General features: G+C 61.8%; 2 pseudogenes; one reads left to right on the top strand and one right to left on the bottom strand.

The window, feature by feature from the left end:
* Window positions 1–5,614: 5,614 nt before the first annotated feature.
* Window positions 5,615–6,422, bottom strand: LOC119571221 (annotated as a pseudogene).
* A 6,300-nt stretch (window positions 6,423–12,722) lies between these two features.
* On the top strand, window positions 12,723–13,625 carry LOC119571222 (annotated as a pseudogene).
* The last annotated feature ends 5,575 nt before the right edge of the window (window positions 13,626–19,200 follow it).

The raw sequence follows: 19,200 nt of genomic DNA on the forward strand, positions 1-19,200 counted from the left end.
GGGGTTTAAATTCAAAAAAGAAAATTAATGAATAAAAATTGAGCTAAAAAAAAATAATAATATAAAAAATAATTTTTTGGTGAGACAGTTTTTTTTATGTTAGGGAATATTATTTCCCGGAAAAGGGCTACGTAGATGTTTACTGAGGAGAAACAGATAGAAATCGATTGGTATTGAGGCAAGCGGGCAACAGACGCTGACAGACAGACGCTGGGAGACAGACCTGGACAGACAGACGCTGGACAGACAACGCTGACGAAGACGCTAGACAGACAGACGCTGGACAGACAGACGCTGGACAGACAGACGCTGGACAGACAGACGCTGGACAGACAGACGCTGGACAGACAGACGCTAGACAGGCCGCCCCCGTTGAGGTGGGTTTTGTGGCCGTGCCCTTCACAGAGGCGACCGCTCCATTCTGGGACGTTCGGAATGGTTTCCGAGTGCCGCCCCCGCGCGGCCTTCCCCTCGCGACGGTAGAGCTCCCGCGGTTCTTCTCCCCTGGGGCCACGTGGTGCCGATAGCGCGGAGCTAGATCCCGGGTTGTGACACCCTTGCGGCGAGAAAGGAAGAAAACCCCGGGCCCAATCAACACCCCCTTGCCGCCTTGCGCGGAGTAGGCTGGGCCGGAGGGCCCCCCTCTTTGTGGTTCTCGTTTTGCTGCGCGTTTTTCCCGTTTCCATCCGATCCCCACCGGGCGCTGTGGGTAGCCGGCACCCCCCATTCCCCTTGCCTTGGCCCCTTTTCGCGCGCGCGCGCGCGCGCGGGCGAGGCCGGGCGGGCGGGGCTGCCGGCCGGCTCCGTGGGTCCCGGGAAGGGGGTCGGGGGAAGAAGGAGCGCCAAGCGCGCCCCCTGCGGAGCGCGCGCGCGAGTTCCCCTGTGGAAAGGGGTGGGCCGGCCCTTTCAGCATGCGAGGGAGGGAGGGAGGGGGGAAGGACAGAGGAGGAGCGGCGGGCAGCAGGCGCGGCGGGCCCCCTTTGGGTGCGGTGCCTGCCGTCCGTGTGCGCCTGCCCCGCCTTCCCTCGCCACCTCTCTCCCTTCGCCCCCCCACCTCGCTGCAGGCCGAAACACGATGGCGAAAAAAAGAGAGAGAGAGACGATGAAGGGCTCGCGCCCGGGTGGGAGGCTGCCGCGGCCGTTGTTTCTGGCCCGGCGACGTTTTGTTTCTCTCCCACCCCTGCGTGCGGCGAACCCTAAGAGAGAAGAGCCGATGATGAAAGAAGCCATCCAGCATGGGTCCGCCCTCTTCCCGATCCCGGCGAGAGTGCGCGGCCGATCCTGCGAAAACCCGAAAAGTGCAAGGCGGAGAAGAGAGCGAGCGAGCGGGCGCGCGGGGCGCGTGCGTGCTGCGTGCCGGCGCTCCTCCTCTTCCTCCTGCGAGCACACACACACACAAAACGAGGGCGACCCGACGGGTCGTTTGTTGTTGTCCAATTCTACCTGGTTGATCCTGCCAGTAGTCATATGCTTGTCTCAAAGATTAAGCCATGCATGTGTAAGTACAGCCGACTTAAGGCAAAACCCGCGGACGGCTCATTAATCAGATATAACTCATTGGATCTCTGCCGAACCGCACTACTTGGATAACTGTGGTAATTCTAGAGCTAATACATGCCTTTGTAGTCTCCGACCGCGAGGGAGGAGCGCTTTTATTAGACCAAACCCTCGGCGGCCGGCCCTTCAACCGGCCGGCCGCGATCTCCTTGGTAAATCAGAATAACTTTGGCCGAGCGCACGACCCCTCCCGAAACCCCGGGGTTGGGTCGGCGCCGCGTCCTGCAGGCGTCTGCCTTATCAGCTCTCGTTTGGTAGGTTAAACGCCTACAATGGCTTATCACGGGAAACGGGGAATCAGGGTTCGATTCCGGAGAGGGAGCCTGAGAAACGGCTACCACATCGAAGGAAGGCAGCAGGCGCGCAAATTACCCACTCCCGGCACGGGGAGGTAGTGACGAAAAAATCTGTTGCGAGCCCGAACGGGGCCTCGCAATTGGAATGAGTACACTTTAAATCCTTGTACGAGGATCGAGTGGAGGGCAAGTCTGGTGCCAGCCGCCGCGGTAATTCCAGCTCCACTAGCGTATATTAAAGTTGTTGCGGTTGAAACGCTCGTAGTTTGACTTCTGCTCCGGACCGGCGGTCCGCCTTAGCGGCGGCTACTGCCGGGGTTCCGAGCTGAGTCCCCGCCGGCGCGCACGGGGTTTTTTATGCCCTTAACCGGGTGTCCCCCTGTGGCCGGCACTTTTTACTTTGAAAAAATTAGAGTGCTCAGAGCAGGCTGGTCTTTGCTTACAGCCCGAATGGTCGTGCATGGAATGATGGAACAGGACCTGGGTTCTATTTGTCGGTTTTTCGGAACCCGAGGTAATGATTAATAGAAGCAGAGGGGGGCATTCGTACTGCGACGCTAGAGGTGAAATTCTTAGACCGTCGCATGACGACCTACTGCGAAAGCATCTGCCAAGGATGTTTTCATTGATCAAGAACGAAAGTTAGAGGTTCGAAGGCGATCAGATACCGCCCTAGTTCTAACCTTAAACGATGCTGACTAGCGATCCGCCGCAGTTATTCCCATGACCCGGCGGGTAGCTTCCGGGAAACCAAAGTCTTGAGTTCCGGGGGAAGAAATGGTTGCAAAGCTAAAACTTAAAGGAATTGACGGAAGGGCACCACCAGGAGTGGACCCCTGGGGCTCAATTTGACTCAACACGGGGAAACTCACCAGGCCAGGACACCGGAAGGATTGACAGAATAAAGGCTTTTTCTCGTTTCGGTGGGTGGTGGTGCATGGCCGTTCTTAGTTGGTGAGTGATCTGTCTGGTTAATTCCGATAACGAACGAGACTCTAGCCTGCTAAATAGTCGACGGGTCTCTCGCCCAGCCTTCGCCCTCGGGCGTGGGCTCGGGTTCCCCTAAACCCGGCCGTCGCGCGGGCCTCCGCCGTCGGTTGGTTACGCCCCCGGCGGGCGCCCCGCGGCGCCGGAAACTGGCGCCCGCTTCGCAGTCTTCTTCTTAGAGGGAAAAGCGGCAGCAAAAAATATACTAGCCGCACGAGAGTTTGAGCCAAAAACAGGTCTGTGATGCCCTTAGATGTTCTGGGCCGGCACGCGCGCTACAATGGAGAGTTCAGCGACTGTCCCTGCTCCGAGAGGAGCGGGTAACCTCGTGAAAGCTGTCCTTAAAGGGGATTGGGGCTTGCAATGTTCCCCATGAACGAGGAATTCCCATAGGCGCAATTCACCAGATTGCGCCAAATTTAGCCCCCTGCCCTTTGTACACACCGCCCGTCGCTACTACCGATTAAATGGTCTAGTGAGGGCCCCGGGACTGGCGCCCTTGGAGCCGCTAACCCGCCCCCTCGGCGGCGGCCAGCGCCCTCGGGTCGACGGAAAGGTGCCCCAAGCTGGGTCATTTAGAGGAAGTAAAAGTCGTAACAAGGTTCCCGTAGGTGACCTGCGAAGGATCATTAACGAGTGCTAGCAGCAGCCAGCCGCACCACCACCGAGTAGTGGTGCGCCCGAAAGAGGCAACTCGCGTGCAACCGAACGATCGGACGGACGGACGGACGGCGGCGGGGGGCCGTGACCAAGGGGCGGAGACGGTCTTGTCTCCTGCCGCGGTCCACCTCCCAGCTCCTCGTCCCCATTTCCTCCTCCTCGTCCGGGGGGGGCTCTCGGCACGGCTCCCCGGCCCCTTTTCTCTCCACCATCCCTCCCTCCCTCTGGCCGGCCGGCCGGAGGGAGGCGGGGAGGAGAGGAGGGGGCCGAACCCAAAAGTCTTTGTCAGCCCGCCTGGGTCACCGGGGCCTACGAGGTCGGCGACGGCGCCGGGCGCGAAGCGCGCGAGGCGCCGTGGGCGACGCGGTTTCTCAGAGCGCAGGTTTACCCTCCCCTCCGGGGCCCTTTTTTGAGTGGGAGGCGATCGATAGTGTGTGTGTGAACTCGAGGAAAGAAAACCACAAAGACTCTTAACGGGGGATCACTTGCTCGTGGGTCGAGGAAGACCGCGGCAAGAAGCGATGTTTTGGTGGCTATCGCAATTCTCCCGTGATTCCATCGACGTGTCGAACGCACATTGCGGCGGCCCTGTGCCTTCTTCGAAGGACGGCTGCCACCTTCCCTCGAGTGTCGTGACGTTGCCTCCCGGGAGACAGTACGGACGGCTGCGGACTGCGGCGGCGGAGGGCTCCGGTCCTCCTGCCCCTTTCCGCCCGTTCCCCGGGAAGGCCCCCTACGAGAATCTCTTTAGAGTGAGGCGAACCAGCGCCGTGTAGGTGGCCCCCTTTCGCGGCGGCGGCTCTCTCTCTCTCTCCCCCCCTCATCTGAGGGCAGGAAAAGGGAGCAGGAGCTTCCGGCGGCGGGGACTCCGCAAAATGCACAACGGGGGGTGTTTTGGGTCCGGCGGCTTCTCCTCAAGCCTGCCGGCTCCACTCAAACCCGTGCCGGAGGTGCGGCGGCGGCGGCGGCGCGACTTGCTTGCTCGCTCGCTCGCTCGCACGACCATTCCGCCCTGGGGAGTTCGCCGGACCAGAGAGGGGGGGGTTTTCGGTGGGGGAACTCGCTCCCGGGCCCCGGACGTTCCCTTAAGACGCTTGGGGGGCTCGCTCTCTTCCGTCGCCGTCGGCTCGGACGGGGCGGACGGACGGGCGGACGTACCTCGTCCTCCTCCTCCTCCTCGTCCGGCCGACTACCGGCCGATTGTTGGTCGGGACCTGCCTGCCACTGGCCCAGAAAAGGCAAAATGTTCCGAAAAGAGCCGGAGAGGCGCTCCCCCAAAGCCGTGAAAGCCAGCCGTCCGGTGCACCCCCCCCCCCCCCCCCCCCAAAGGGGGGGAAGGGGGCCGGGGCCACCCGCCGTGCTGGAGAGGGCAAGGGCGCAACCCTGAGATCGCGAGACCGCGTAGATTGGGCCCTCTCCGCGCCACGAAACCCCCGCGTGAGGTTTCGGGGCAGGCAGGGGGGCGTGGAAAGCCGTTAATCAACGGACTAAGAAGGCGAAATGATCCCAAAGCACAAAACAAGCAAGACGACGGCGACGGCGGCGGCGGCGGCGGCGACTCGTTCGCCCGCTCGCTTGCTCGCTTTTTGTTGTACGTACGTCGACCTCGAGTGGAGGGAGATGACCCGCCTAATTTAAGCATATTAATCAGCGGAGGAAAAGAAACCAACCGGGATTCCCTGAGTAAGTGCGACCGAAACGGGAAGAGCCCCCGCGCAAAGCCTCGCGTCCCCTTCGCGGGGGCTCGAGGGGTCTGGGGTTCGGGAGAGGTACACGCCCCCCACGCGCGGCCGAGCCACCGAACTGGGGCACGAAAGACGCCCAGAACCACCGACCGAGCCACCCAAGTGGGGCAGAAAGGAACCTCATACCCACCGAGCGCGGCAGGCCCGTGTCGCGAAAACGGAACGCCCCCCCCCCGTTCGCGGGAGGGGGGTTTCGGGAGTGCGGAACGGGCCTCTCCTTAAGTCGGGTTTTCCTGAAACCGCAACCTACAAGCAGGTGGTAAACTCCATCTAAGGCTAAATATGACCAGAGACCGATAGCGAACAAGTACCGTGAGGGAAAGTTGAAACAGAACCCTGTAGAGAGAGTTTCAAGAGAACGTGAAACCGTTAAGAAAGGGTAAACGGGCGAGATTCGAAGATTTGAACTGGGGGATTCAGTTCGTCGGCCTGCCGGGAGACGGCAGCGGGCGTGGCGACTTCCCGTTCCGGAGGCCTCGGGCCCAAGGAGCCAACGCGGGGAGCGGCCCCCGCCGCCTGCCCGGCGCCGGCGGGGGGATCTTTCCCCCCGCAGTAGGTCCCCCGCGACGCGTTGGGGACACACGGGCGTCTGAGGCCCGGGTCCTGGTAGGAACCGGCGGCGCGGTTCGTCCCCCCGCTCCTCGTTGGGCGGGGGGCGTTTTCCAGCGCGCCCGTTTCCCGGGGATCCCCCGGTGCCCCCCGCTTGCCCCCCGACGGGCTCTCCTCCGGGGCCTGCCGGGAACGGGGAAATGGTCCGAGGCCGCGGTCGAGCCTAATTCGCTGGGTCCCGCGCTTCCCTTTCCCTCTCCCCCGTGCCTTCGCGGCGTGCAAAGAGTCGGGACTCCTCCCCCACCCGTCTTGAAACACGGACCAAGGAGTCCAACATGTATGCGAGTCAATGGGCGCGCTAAACCCACGGGCGCAATGAAAATGATCGGGCCGATCCCTCGGAGCAGCGGGCGGGCCGCGCGCACCCGGACGGAGTGACTGACTTTCCTCCCCGGACGGGGCGGGCTCCCTCCCGCTCCCCGCACGCCCCGCACGCCCCTCACCGGCGGCGGGGGGCGCGCAGGTCCGGGACGCGCCATGACGAACGCTCGCCCCCCGCCTCGGCGGGCTCGGGCGGCCGGATGTGTCGGCGGGTACCCAGAGCATAGATGTTGGGACCCGAAAGATAGTGAACTAGGGTTGGCCAGGATGAAGCCAGGGGAAACCCTGGTGGAGGTCCGAAGCGTTTCTGACGTGCAAATCGATCGCCAGAGCTAGTATAGGGGCGAAAGACCAATCGACTATCTAGTAGCTGGTTTCCCCCCCGAAATTTCCCTCAGGATAGCTGGCGCTCGCTTCGAACGAGTTCCATCCGGTAAAGCGAATGACTAGGGGTGTGGGACGAAATGTCCTCAGCCCATTCTCAAACTTTAAATGGGTGAGGTGCCGGGGTTGCTTCGCTGAAGCCCCGGACGAGAAACGGAGTGCCCTAGTGGGCCATTTTGGTAAGCAGAACTGGCGCTGGGGGGATGAACCAAACGTCGAGTTAAGGGGCCTAAATGGATGCAATTCCGATCCCATGGAAGGGAGTTGCTTGATATAGACAGCAGGACGGTGGCCATGGAAGTCGGAATCCGCTAAGGAGTGTGTAACAACTCACCTGCCGAAGCAACTAACCCCGAAAATGGCATGGCGCTCAAACTCCTCCCCATAAATCGACCGCCGGGCGCACTATAGGCTGCGTCGAGGAGGTCTCGAGGCCCCGGCGAGTAGGAGGGCGCGGTGGTGAGCGTAGAAGGATACGGCGCGAGCCGGTCTGGGGCCGCCACTGGTGCGGATCTTGGTGGTAGTAGCAAATGCTCGGCAAGCCGAACCCTCGTTGACCGAAGCGGAGGAGGGTTCCCCGCCAACATCGCTTGGTCGTGGATAAGTCGGCCCTTAGCCCGAGGATTTGCTTCCCTCCGATCCCTGGAAAACGCCACAAAACAGTCGAGAGCTCTTCTTGGGATCTCCCGTTTTGGAAAGGGGTCGAGGCGGCACGAGGCCGAGCAGCAGCAGCCAGCCCAACCGCGGGCGGGCGGGCTCTCGGGGCTTGTCGGCGCCGCTGCGAACGGTGTGGGGCCCCGTGATGATGGTTTTTTGATGAGAAACCACTCTCAGGGCCTCTCGCGGCCGGCGTCTTGGCCACGGCCTTTTTTTTTGCTCGATTGCTCGCTTGCTCGCTTGCTCGCTTGCGCTTTGGGCCCGGGCCCCGCCAAACCCCGCCTCAGCAATTTGTTGGATCCAAAACGACCAAGGAGAAAAAGAAAGAAAGAGAGAATGCAAAGAAACGTCCAGTCAGATTCGGGCTAAAGGAATACGGGTTTAAAATCCCGTGACCTGCCCCGTGGGAAGACAGACCCGTGCGTGGGAAAATATTTAAGAGTTGCGGGGGGCCCTCTAACGAGTGCGGCGGCGCGCGTGGGCCGCGCGGCGTCGTCGTCGTCGTCGGGGGTCTCTCCCCCCTCTTGGGTGGGGGTTTTGGGGAACGACGACGGCACCGCCGCCGGCGCCGGCGCCGCCGCGGGTTTCGACGATCCTCCTCCCGATCCTTCTGTGAGAGGGCTTTCTCAGGAGTGCGGAAACTCCGCATTCCGTCGACCAGCGCCGGTCTCGGGCCCACTACCCCCTCCTCCTCCTCCTCAGGGAGGAGGGAGGAGAAGAAGAAGGCTCGAGACCCCTAGTAGGCTCTGGCGGCAGTGCGAACCTCCCCTTCGCTCTCGGAGTAAGCGCCTTTATTATTATTGCCGGAGACGGTTACGGCTCCGTGCGCAGAGCGAGCGCTCGCGCCCAACCCAACCCCCCAATGGTGTTTTCAGTGCCGGTGGTCCGGAGGCCAGTGCGTGTGCTTGGCAACAGGCGTACTCGTTCGCCGACGCCGGCGGTAGCCCGGGGGAAAAGCTTTCTTCTCTTTTTTAGGCTGCTGGAGGCCCCCAAGTTCGTTCACTTTGAGTGGGGGTCGTTGGGCCCTAACAGCCCTACGTGAGATGTGATCTGTTGGGAGCAATCCTCGCTGTTACGATCGCCACCGGTTCGCCGTAGAGCACCGCGCAAATAAGCGCTTGGTGTCCCGTGCGCTACCGCCGGCCCTTGAAAAGGGGGATAGGTAAACCCCCTCCGGTACCAACCAAACCAAACCCAAACCCACAGAGCATGTTTTATTTTAGAGGGGGTGGGGTTTGGGGCGGCCTTGCGCGCCGCTCGTCGAACGCCGCAGGGCCCAAACGAGAGCGAGTTTTTGCGGGGCGGAGGACTAGCACCAGCCATGATTAGTGTGGCACCGCCAGTGGCGTACAAGGGACAACAGAGTTGGAGGCGCCCCGGTCGGGGGAAGAAGAAGAGGAGAAGAAAGGAAAGGAAGGAGTTAGTGCTCTTCTTCCTTCCTTCCTTTCAGCCTTAGCCCTCGGGGGTCGAGATGCCTACCCAGCGCGCCCGCGTTGCGGGGGGGCAGTCCGTACCTTACTCCGCAGCAGGTCTCCAAGGTGTTCAGCCTCTGGTCGATAGAAACAAAGTAGGTAAGGAAGTCGGCAAGTTAGATCCGTAACTTCGGGACAAGGATTGGCTCTGAGGGTCGAGCCATGCCGGGCCCACAGCCGGAAGCGGTCCCTCGTTCCCCGGGGGTCGGCCGCCGGTGCGGCGCGGAGGCGGCCCGGGGGAGGGGGCCCAAGGGTGCCCTTGGCGGTCGGCGCCGCGGCGTTTCTGTCCGCTCCGAGGGAGAAGGACTGGGCGAGGGGGGCCTTTCACGAGGTCGCTCCGAGCTCGACCCGACCCGCAGGGGCGGCTGCCGTGCCTGCGGCTGCTCGCCTGCCGCTGGTGCCCTCCCCTCCGCTCGAGCCGCGCAGCCCGAGCGCCCGCCGGCATCACGCGCCCCCGCCGTCGCGGGTCGGGACCAACGGGGGAAGGCCCTCTCGGGCAAAGGCCGGGGTTTCCCTCCCTTTCCCCGGCCGCGGCTGGCAACAGACGGCCGTCTCAGAACTGGCACTGACCAGGGAATCCGACTGTTTAATTAAAACAAAGCAATGCGATGGTCGGTGATCGATGCTGACGCATTGTGTTTTTCTGCCCAGTGCTCTGAATGTCAAAGTGAAGAGATTAAACCCCAAGCGCGGGTAACGGCGGGAGTAACTATGACTCTCTTAAGGTAGCCAAATGCCTCGTCATCTAATTAGTGACGCGCATGAATGGATTAACGAGATTCCCACTGTCCCTACCTACTATCTAGCGAACCCACAGGCAGGGAACGGGCCTGCAGTTAACGGCGGGAAAGAAGACCCTGTTGAGCTTGACTCTAGTTTGGCTTTGTAGAGAGGCACCTGAGGTGTAGCATAATTTGGGAGGGCGCCGAGCGCCCCCCCACTTTGCTACACCTCGGGTGCCTCTCTACAAAGCCAAACTAGAGTCAAGCTCAACAGGGTCTTCTTTCCCCGCCGTTAACTGCAGGCCCGTTCCCTGCCTGTGGGTTCGCTAGATAGTAGTAGGGACAGTGGAATCTCGTTAATCCATTCATGCGCGTCACTAATTAGATGACGAGGCATTTGGTTTACCTTAAGAGAGTCATAGTTACTCCCGCCGTTTACCCGCGCTTGGTTGAATTTCTTCACTTTGACATTCAGAGCACTGGGCAGAAATTCAAAATTGCGTCAGAATCGATCACCGACAATCGCATTGCTTTTTTTTAAATTAAACAGTCGGATTCCCTGGTCCGTGCCAGTTCTGAGACGGCCGTCTGTTGCCAGCCGGGGCCCGGGGGAAAACGGGAGGGAACCCCGGCCTTTGCCCGAGAGGCGCCTTCCGCGTTGGTCCCGACCCGCGACGGCGGGGGCGCGTGATGCGGCGGGCGCTCGGGCTGCGCGGCTCGAGCGGAGGGGAGGGCACCGCGGCAGGCGAGCAGCCGCAGCACGGCAGCCGCCCCTGCGGGGTCGGGCCCCGAGCTCGGAGCGACCTCGTGAAAGGCCGCCCCTCCCCCAGTCCTTCTCCCTCGGAGCGGACGAAACGCCGCGGCGCCGACCGCCAAGGGCACCCTTGGGCCCCCTCCTCGCCGCCGCCTCCGCGCCGCACCGGCGGGCCGACCCCCCCAGGGAACGAGGGACCGCTTCCGGCTTTTGGGCCCGGCATGGCCGACCCTCAGAGCCAATCCTTGTCCCGAAGTTACGGATCTAACTTCCCGACTTCCCTTACCTACATTGATCTATCGACCAGAGGCTGAACACCTTGGAGACCTGCTGCGGAGTAAGGTACGGACTGCCCCCCGCAACGCGGGCGCGCTGGGTAGGCATCTCGACTCCCGAGGGCTAAGGCTGAAAGGAAGGAAGGAAGAAGAGCACTAACTCTCCTTCCTTCCTCTTCCTCCTCTTCCTCTTCCCCGACCGGGGCGCCTCCAACTTTTGTTGTCCCCTTGTACGCCACTGGCGGTGCCACACTAATCATGGCTGGTGCTAGTCCTCCGCCCCGCAGAACTCGCTCTCGTTTTCGGCCTGCGGCGTTCGACGAGCGGCGCGCAAGCCGCGCCCCCCACCCCCTCTCAAATAAAACATGCTCTGTCGGTTGGATGGTTTGGATGGTACCGGGGGGGGTTTACACTATCCACCTTTTAAAGGGGGCCGGCGGTAGCGCACGGGACACCAAGCGCTTATTTGCGCGGTGCTTCTACGGCGACCCGGTGGCGATCGCAACAGCGAGGATTGCTCCCAACAATCACAATCTCACGTATGGCTGTTACGGCCAACGACCCCCACTCAAAGTGAACAAACTTGGGGCCTCCAGCAGCCTAAAAAAGAGAAGAAAGCTCTTCCCCGGGCTACCGCCGGCGCCGGCGAACGAGTACGCCTGTTCCCAAGCACACGCACGGGCCTCCGACCACCGGCACTGAAAACACCATTGGGGGGGTTGGGTTGGGCGCGAGCGCTCCTCTGCGCACGGAGCCGTAACCGTCTCCGGCAATAATAATAAAGGCGCTTACTCCGAGAGCGAAGGGGAGGTCTGCACTGCCGCCAGAGCCTACTAGGGGGTCTCGAGCCTTCTTCTTCTCCTCCCTCCTGCCTGAGGAGGAGGAGGCGGAGTAGGCGGCGAGACCGGCGCTGGTCGACGGAATGCGGAGTGTCCGCACTCCTGAGAAGCCCTCTCACAGAAGGATCGGGAGGAGGATCGCCCGTAACCGCCGGGCGGCGCCGGCGCCGGCGGCGGTGCCGTGGGTCGTTCGCCAACCCCCACCCCAAGAGGGGGGAGAGACCCGCGACGACGACGCGCCGCGCGGCCCACGCGCGCCGCCGCACCGTTAGACGGCCACCCGCACTCTAAATATTTCCCACGCACGGGTCTGTCTTCCCACGGGGCAGGTCACGGGATTTTAACCGTTTTCCCTTTAGCCCGAAATCTGACGGGACCGTTTCTTTGCATTTCTCTCTTTCTTTCTTTTTCTCCTTTGTCGTTTTGGTCCAGACAAATTGCTGAGGCGGGGGATTGGCGTGGCCGGCCAGCGCAAGCGAGCAAGCGAGCAAGCGGCAAGCGAGCAAAAAAAGGCCGTGGCCAAGACGCCGGCCGCGAGAGGCCCTGAGAGGGGTTTTCTCATCAAAAAACCATCATCATCAGGGCCCCACACCGTTCGCAGCCGGCGCCGACAAGCCCCGAGAGCCCGCCCGCCCGGGTTGGGCTGGCTGCTGCTGCTCGGGCCTCGTGCCGCCTCGACCCCTTTCCAAAACAGGGAGATCCCAAGAAGGGCTCTCGACTGTTTTGTGGCGTTTTCCAGGGGATCGGAGGGAAGCTATCCTCGGGCTAAGGGCCGACTGATCCACGACCAAGCGATGTTTGGCGGGGAACCCTCCTCCGCTTCGGTCAACGAGGGTTCGGCTTGCTCGAGCATTTGCTACAAACCACCAAGATCCGCACCAGGGGCGGCTCCAGACCGGCTCGCGCCGTATCCTTCTACGCTCACCACCGCGCCCTCCTACTCGCCGGGGCCTCGAGACCTCCTCGACGCGCCTATAGGTGCCCCCGGCGGTCGATTTATCGGGAGGATGCTTGAGCGCCATGCCATTTTCGGGGTTACTTGCTTCGGCAGGTGAGTTGTTACACACTCCTTAGGGGATTCCAACTTCCATGGCCACCGTCCTGCTGTCTATAGCAAGCAACCCCCTTTCCCATGGGATCGGAATTAGCATCCATTTAGGCCCTTAACCCGGCGTTCGGTTCATCCCGCAGCGCCAGTTCTGCTTACCAAAAGTGGCCCTAGGCACTCCGATTCTCGTCCGGGGCTTCAGCGAAGCAAGCCCGGCACCTCACCCTTTTAAAGTTTGAGAATGGGCTGAGGACTTTCGTCCCCAACACCCCTAGTCATTCGCTTTACCGGATGGAACTCGTTCGAAGCGAGCGCCAGCTATCCTGAGGGAAACTTCGGAGGGAACCAGCTACTAGATAGTTCGATTGGTTCTTTCGCCCCTATACTCCAGCTCTGGCGATCGATTTGCACGTCAGAAACGCTTCGGACCTCCACCAGGGTTTCCCCTGGCTTCATCCTGGCCAAGCATAGTTCACTATCTTTCGGGTCCCAACATCTATGCTCTGGGTACCCGCCGACACATCCGGCCCCCCGAGCCCGCCGAGGCGGGGGGCGACCGTTCGTCATGGCGAGTCCCGGACCTGCGCCCCCCCCGCCGCCCGGTGAGGGGCGTGCGGGGCGTGCGGGAGGGGGAGGGAGCCCGCGCCGTCCCGGGGAGGAAATCAGTCACTCCGTCCGGGTGCGCGCGGCCGCCCGCTGCTCCGAGGGATCGGCCCGATCACTTTCATTGCGCCCGTGGGTTTAGCGCGCCCATTGACTCGCATACATGTTGGACTCCTTGGTCCGTGTTTCAAGACGGGTCGGGAGGAGTCCCGACTCCTTGCACGCCGCAAAGGGCCCCACGCGGGAGAGGGAAAGGGAAGCGCGGAGCCACGAATTAGGCTCGACCGGCCTGGGACCAGTCCCCCGTTCCCGGCAGGCCCCCGGAGGAGAGACCGTCGGGGGGGCAAGACGAGGGCACCGGGGGATCCCCGGAGGGGCCGCGCTGGAAAACGCCCCCCGCCCAACGAGGAGCGGGAGGACGAACGCGCCGCCGGTTCCTACCAGGACCCGGGCCTCAGACCCCCGTGTGTCCCCAACCGTCGCGGCGACCTACTGCGGGGGAAGATCGCCCGCCGGCGCCGGCAGGCGGCGGGGGCCGCTCCCCGCGTTGGCTCCTTCGGCCGAGGCCTCCGGAACGGGAAGTCGCCACGCCCGCTGCCGTCTCCCGCAGGCCGACGAACTGAATCCCCCCAGTTCGATCTTCGAATCTCCGCCCGTTTAGCCTCTTAACGGTTTCACTTTTCTCTTGAACTCTCTCTACAGGGTTCTGTTTCAACTTTCCCTCACGTACTTGTTCGCTATGGGTCTCGTGGTCATTTTTTAGCCTTAGATGGAGTTTACCACCTGCTTTAGGTTGCGGTTTCAGGCAACCCGACTCTAAGGAGAGGCCCGTTCCGCACTCCCGAAACCCCCTCCCCGCGAACGAGGAGGAGGAAGTCCCTTTCCGCCACAGGGGCCTGACACCCTCGGTGGGTATGAGAGTCATTCATGAACAACTTAGGCGGCTCGGAAGCGCGTGCTGGACCTCTCCCGAACGCAGCACCCCTCGAGCCCCCCGCGAAGGGGGAACGCGAGGTTTTGGGCGCTGGGCTCTTCCCGTTTCGGTCGCACTTACTCCGGGAATCCCGGTTGTTCTTTTCCTCCGCTGATTAAAATGCTTAAATTAGAGCCGGGTCATCTCCCACCACTCGAGGTCGACGTACGTACCAACAAAAGCGAGCAAGCGGCGGGCGAACGAGTCGCCGCCGCCGCCGCCGCCGTCGCCGTCGTCTTGCTTGTTTTGTGCTTTGGGATCATTTTGCTCTCTTAGTCCGTTATTAACGGCTTTCCACGCCCCCCTGCCTGCCCCGAAAAACCCCACGCGGGGGTTCGTGGCGCGGAGAGGGCCCCAATCTACGCGGTCTCGCGATCTCAGGGTGCGCCCCTTTCCCTCTCCAGCACGGCCGGATGGCCCCGGCCCCCTTCCTCTCCTTCCCCGGGGGGGGGGGGGGGGGGGGGTGCACCGGACGGCTGGCTTTCACGGCTTTGGGAGAGCGCCTCTCCGGCTCTTTTTTGGAACATTCGCCTTTTCTGGGCCAGTGGCAGGCAGGTCCCGACCAACAATCGGCGGTAGTCGGCCGGACGAGGAGGAGGAGGAGGACGAGGTACGTCCGCCCGTCCGTCCCCGTCCGAGCCGACGGCGACGGAAGAGAGCGAGCCCTCCAAGCGTCTTAAGGGAACGTCCGGACCCGGAGCGAGTTCCTCCAACGAAACCCGCCCCCCTCTGGTCCGGCGAACTCCCCAGGGCGGAATGGTCGTGCGAGCGAGCGAGCGAGCAAGCAAGTCGCCGCCGCCGCCGCCGCCGCACCTCCGGCACGGGTTTGAGTGGAGCCGGCAGGCTTGAGGGGAAGCCGCCGGACCCCAAAACACCCCCCGGGTTTTGCATTTTGCGGAGTCCCCGCCGCCGGAAGCTCCTGCTCCTTCCCTGCCCTCAGATGAGGGGGGGAGAGAGAGAGAGAGCCGCCGCCGCGAAAGGGGGCCACCTACACGGCGCTGTTTCGCCTCACTCTAAAGAGATTCTCGTAGCGGCCTTTCCCCGGGGAACGGGCGGAAAGGGGGCAGGAGGACCGGAGCCCTCCGCCCGCCGCAGTCGCAGCCGTCCGTACTGTCCCCCCGGAGGCAACGTCACGACACTCGAGGGAAGGTGGAAGCCCGTCCTTCGAAGAAGGCACAGGGCCCCCGCAATGTGCGTTCGACACGTCGTGGAATCACGGGGAGAATTGCGATGCCACCAAAAAAATCGCCCTTTTGCCGCGGTCTTCCCCGACCCACGAGCCAAGTGATCCCCCCTTAAGAGTCTTTGCTGGGGTTTTTCTTTCCTCGAGTTCACCCCACACACTACTCGATCGCCTCCCACTAAAAAAGGGCCTCGGAGGGGAGGGGAACCCGCGCTCTGAGAAAACGCGTAGCCCCCGGCGCCGAGCGCGCTTCGCGCCCGGCGCCGTCGCCGACCTCGTAGGCCCCGGTTTACCCAGGCGGGGCTACAAAGACTTTGGGGTTTGGCCCCCTCCTCTCCTCCCCGCCTCCCTCCGGGCCGCCGGCCAGAGGGAGGGAGGGATGGTGGAGAGGAAAAGGGCCGGGGAGCCGTGCCGAGAGCCCCCCGCGGACGAGGAGGAGGAAATGGGGACGAGGAGCTGGGAGGTGGACCGCGGCAGGAGACAAGACCGTCTCCGCCCCTTGGTCACTGGCCCTCGCCCGTCCGTCCGTCCGTCCGTCCGATCGTTCGGGTTGCACGCGAGTTGCCTCTTTCGGCGGCACCACTACTCGGTGGTGGTGCTGCTGCTGCTGCTAGCACTCGTTAATGATCCTTCCGCGGTTCACCTACGGAAAACCTTGTTACGACTTTTACTTCCCCTAAATGACCCAGCTTGGACACCTTTCCGTCGACCCGAGGGCGCTGGCCGCCGCCGAGGCGGCGGTAGCGGCTCCAAGGGCGCCAGTCCGGTGCCCTCACTAGACCATTCAATCGGTAGTAGCGACGGGCGGTGTGTACAAGGGCAGGGACTAAATCGGCGCAATCTGGTGAATTTGCGCCTACTGGAATTCCTCGTTCATGGGGGAAAATTTGCAAGCCCCCAAACCCCTTTTAAGGACAGCTTTCACGAGGTTTCCCGCTCCTCTCGGAGCAGGACAGCTCGCTGAACTCTCCATTGTAGCGGGGGCGTGCGGCCAGAACATCTAAGGGGATCACAGACCTTTATGGCTCAAACTCTCGTGCGGCTAGTATATTTTTTTTCTGCCGCTTATCCCTCTAAAAAGAAGACTGCGAAGCGGACGCCCCGTTTTTTCCCGGGGCCGCGGGGCGCGCCGCCCGGGGGCGCTAACCAACCGACGGCGGAGGCCCGCGCGACGGCCGGGTTTTGGGGACCCGAGCCACGCCCGAGGGCGAAGGCTGGGCGAGAGACCGTCGACTATTTAGCAGGCTAGAGTCTCGTTCGTTTCGGAATTAACCAGACAGATCACTCCACCAACTAGAACGGCCCCTGCACCACCACCCCCCGAATCGAGAAAGAGCCTTCATTCTGTCAATCCTTCCGGTGTCCCGGCCTGGTGAGTTTTCCCCCTGTTGATTTAAATTGAGCCGCAGGCTCCACTCCTGGTGGTGCCCTTCCGTCAATTCCTTTAAGTTTCAGCTTTGCAACCATACTTCCCCCGGAACTCAAAGACTATGTTATCCCCGAAGCTACCCGCCGGGTCATGGGAAAAACTGCGGCGGATCGCTATCAGCATCGTTTAAGGTTAGAACTAGGGCGGTATCTGATCGCCTTTTGAACCTCTAACTTTCGTTCTTGATCAAAGAAAACATCCTTGGCAGATGCTTTCGCAGTAGGTCGTCATGCGACGGTCTAAGAATTTCACCTCTAGCGTCGCAGTACGAATGCCCCCGTCTGCTTCTATTAATCATTACCTCGCGTTCCGAAAAACCGACAAAATAAAAACCGAGGTCCTGTTTTCCCTCATTCCATGCACGACCATTCGGGGTGTAGCAAAGACCAGCCGCTCTGAGCACTCTATTTTTTTTTTCAAAGTAAACGTGCCGGCCACAGGGGGACACCCGGTAAAGGGCAAAAAAAACCCCGAAGCGCGCCGCCGGGGAAACAGCTCGGAAAACCCCGGGAGTAGCCGCCGCTAAGGGGGACCGCCGGTCCGGAGCAGAAGTCAACTACGAGCGTTTTAACCGCAACAACTTTAATATACGCTAGTGGAGCTGGAATTACGCGGCGGCTGGCACCAGACTTGCCCTCCCTCGATCCTCGTACAAGGGTTAAAGTGTACTCATTCCAATTGCGAGGCCCCGTTCCCGGGGGTCGCAACAGTATTTTCGTCACTACCTCCCCGTGCCGGGAGTGGGTAATTTGCGCGCCTGCTGCCTTCCTTAGATGTGGTAGCCGTTTTTCAGGCTCCCTCTCCGGAACGAACCCTGTTCCCCGTTACCCGTGATAGCCATTGTAGGCGTTTAACCTACAATCGAGAGCTGATAAGGCAGACGCCTGCAGGACGCGGCGCCGACCCAACCCGGGTTGCGGGAGGGGTCGTGCGCTCGGCCAAAATTTTTTCTGATTCACCAAGGAGATCGCGGCCGGCCGTTGAAGGGCCGGCCGCCGAGGGGTTTTTGGTCTAATAAAAGCGTCCCCCCTCGCGGTCGGAACTACAAAGGCATGTATTAGCTCTAGAATTACCACGTTATCCAAGAAGTGCGGTACGGCAGAGATCCAATGAGTTATATCTGATTTAATGAGGGCCCTCCGCGGTTTCGCCCTTTAAATCGGCCTGTACTTACACTGCATGGCTTAATCTTTTAAAACAAGCATATGACTACTGGGGGATCAAACCCGGTAAATTGGACAACAACAAACGACCCGTCGGGTCGCCATCGCTCGTGTGTGTGTGTGCTCGCAGGGGGAAGAAGGAGCGCCGGGACGCAGCACGCAGCGCGCGGGGCGCCTGCTCGCTCGCTCTCTTCTCCGCCTTGCACTTCTCGGCTTTTCGCAGGTCGGGGCCGCGCATCTCGCCGGGATCGGGAAAGAGAGCGGACCGTATGCTGGATGGCTTCTTTCATCATCGGCTCTTCTCTCTTAGGGTGCGCCGCAAGCAGGGGTGGGAGAGAACAAGCGTCGCCGGGCCAGAACAACGGCCGCGGCAGCCTCCCACCCGGGCGCGAGCCCTTCATCGTCTCTCTCTCTCTTTTTTCGCCATCGTCTTTCGGCCGCAGCGAGGGGGGGGAGCGAAGGGAGAGAGGTGGCGAGGGAAGGCGGGGCAGGCGCACACGGGCGGCAGGCACCGCACCAGGCTGCCCGCCGCGCCAGCTGCCCGCCGCTCCTCCTCTGTCCTTCCTCCCTCCATCCCTCCATCGCCTGCTGAAGGGCCGGCCCCCCCCTTCCACAGGGGAACTCGCGCGCGCGCTCCGCAGGGGGCGCGCTTGGCGCTCCTTCTTCCCCCACCCCCTTCCCGGGAACACGGAGCCGGCCGGCAGCCCCGCCCGCCCGGCCTCGCCCGCGCGCGCGCGCGCGCGCGAAAGGGCCCCAAGCAAGGGGAATGGGGGATGCCGGCTACCCCCAGCGCCCGGTGGGGATCGGATGGAAACGGAAAAACGCGCGCAAGCGAGAACCACAAAGAGGGGGGCCCTCCGGCCCAGCCTTTACTCCGCGCAACGCGGCAAGGGGGGTGGGATTGCCGGGTTTTTTTTCCTTTCTCGCCGCAAGGGTGTCACAACCCGGGATCTAGCTCCGCGCTATCGGCACCACGTGGCCGAGGGGAGAAAACCCCGGGAGCTCTACCGTCGCGAGGGGAAGGCCGCGCGGGGGCGGCACTCGGAAAACCCTTCCGAACGTTAGAATGGAGGGGGTCGCCTCTGTGAAGGGGACGGCCCCAACCGACCTCAACGGGGGGGGGCATGTCTAGCGTCTGTCTGTCTAGCGTCTGTCTGTCTAGCGTCTGTCTGTCCAGCGTCTGTCTGTCCAGCGTCTGTCTGTCCAGCGTCTGTCTGTCCAGCGTCTGTCTGTCCAGCGTCTGTCTGTCCAGCGTCTGTCTGTCCAGCGTCTGTCTGTCCAGCGTCTGTCTGCCTGCTTGCCTGTCAATCTACCAATCGATTTTCTATCTGTTATCTTCCTCAGTAAACATCTAATCGCTAGCCATTTACCGGAAAATAATAATTCACGTAACATAAAAAAAACTGTCACACCATTATTATTTTTTATTATTTATTATTATTATCATTATCATTATTATTTCTTTTTTGATAAACTAGCTCAAATTTTCTTGACTTGGGCATCTTAACAGGCGAACCCATTTT

This window comes from Penaeus monodon, unplaced genomic scaffold (assembly GCF_015228065.2).
Source record: "Penaeus monodon isolate SGIC_2016 unplaced genomic scaffold, NSTDA_Pmon_1 PmonScaffold_5548, whole genome shotgun sequence".
Lineage (NCBI taxonomy): Eukaryota > Metazoa > Arthropoda > Malacostraca > Decapoda > Penaeidae > Penaeus > Penaeus monodon.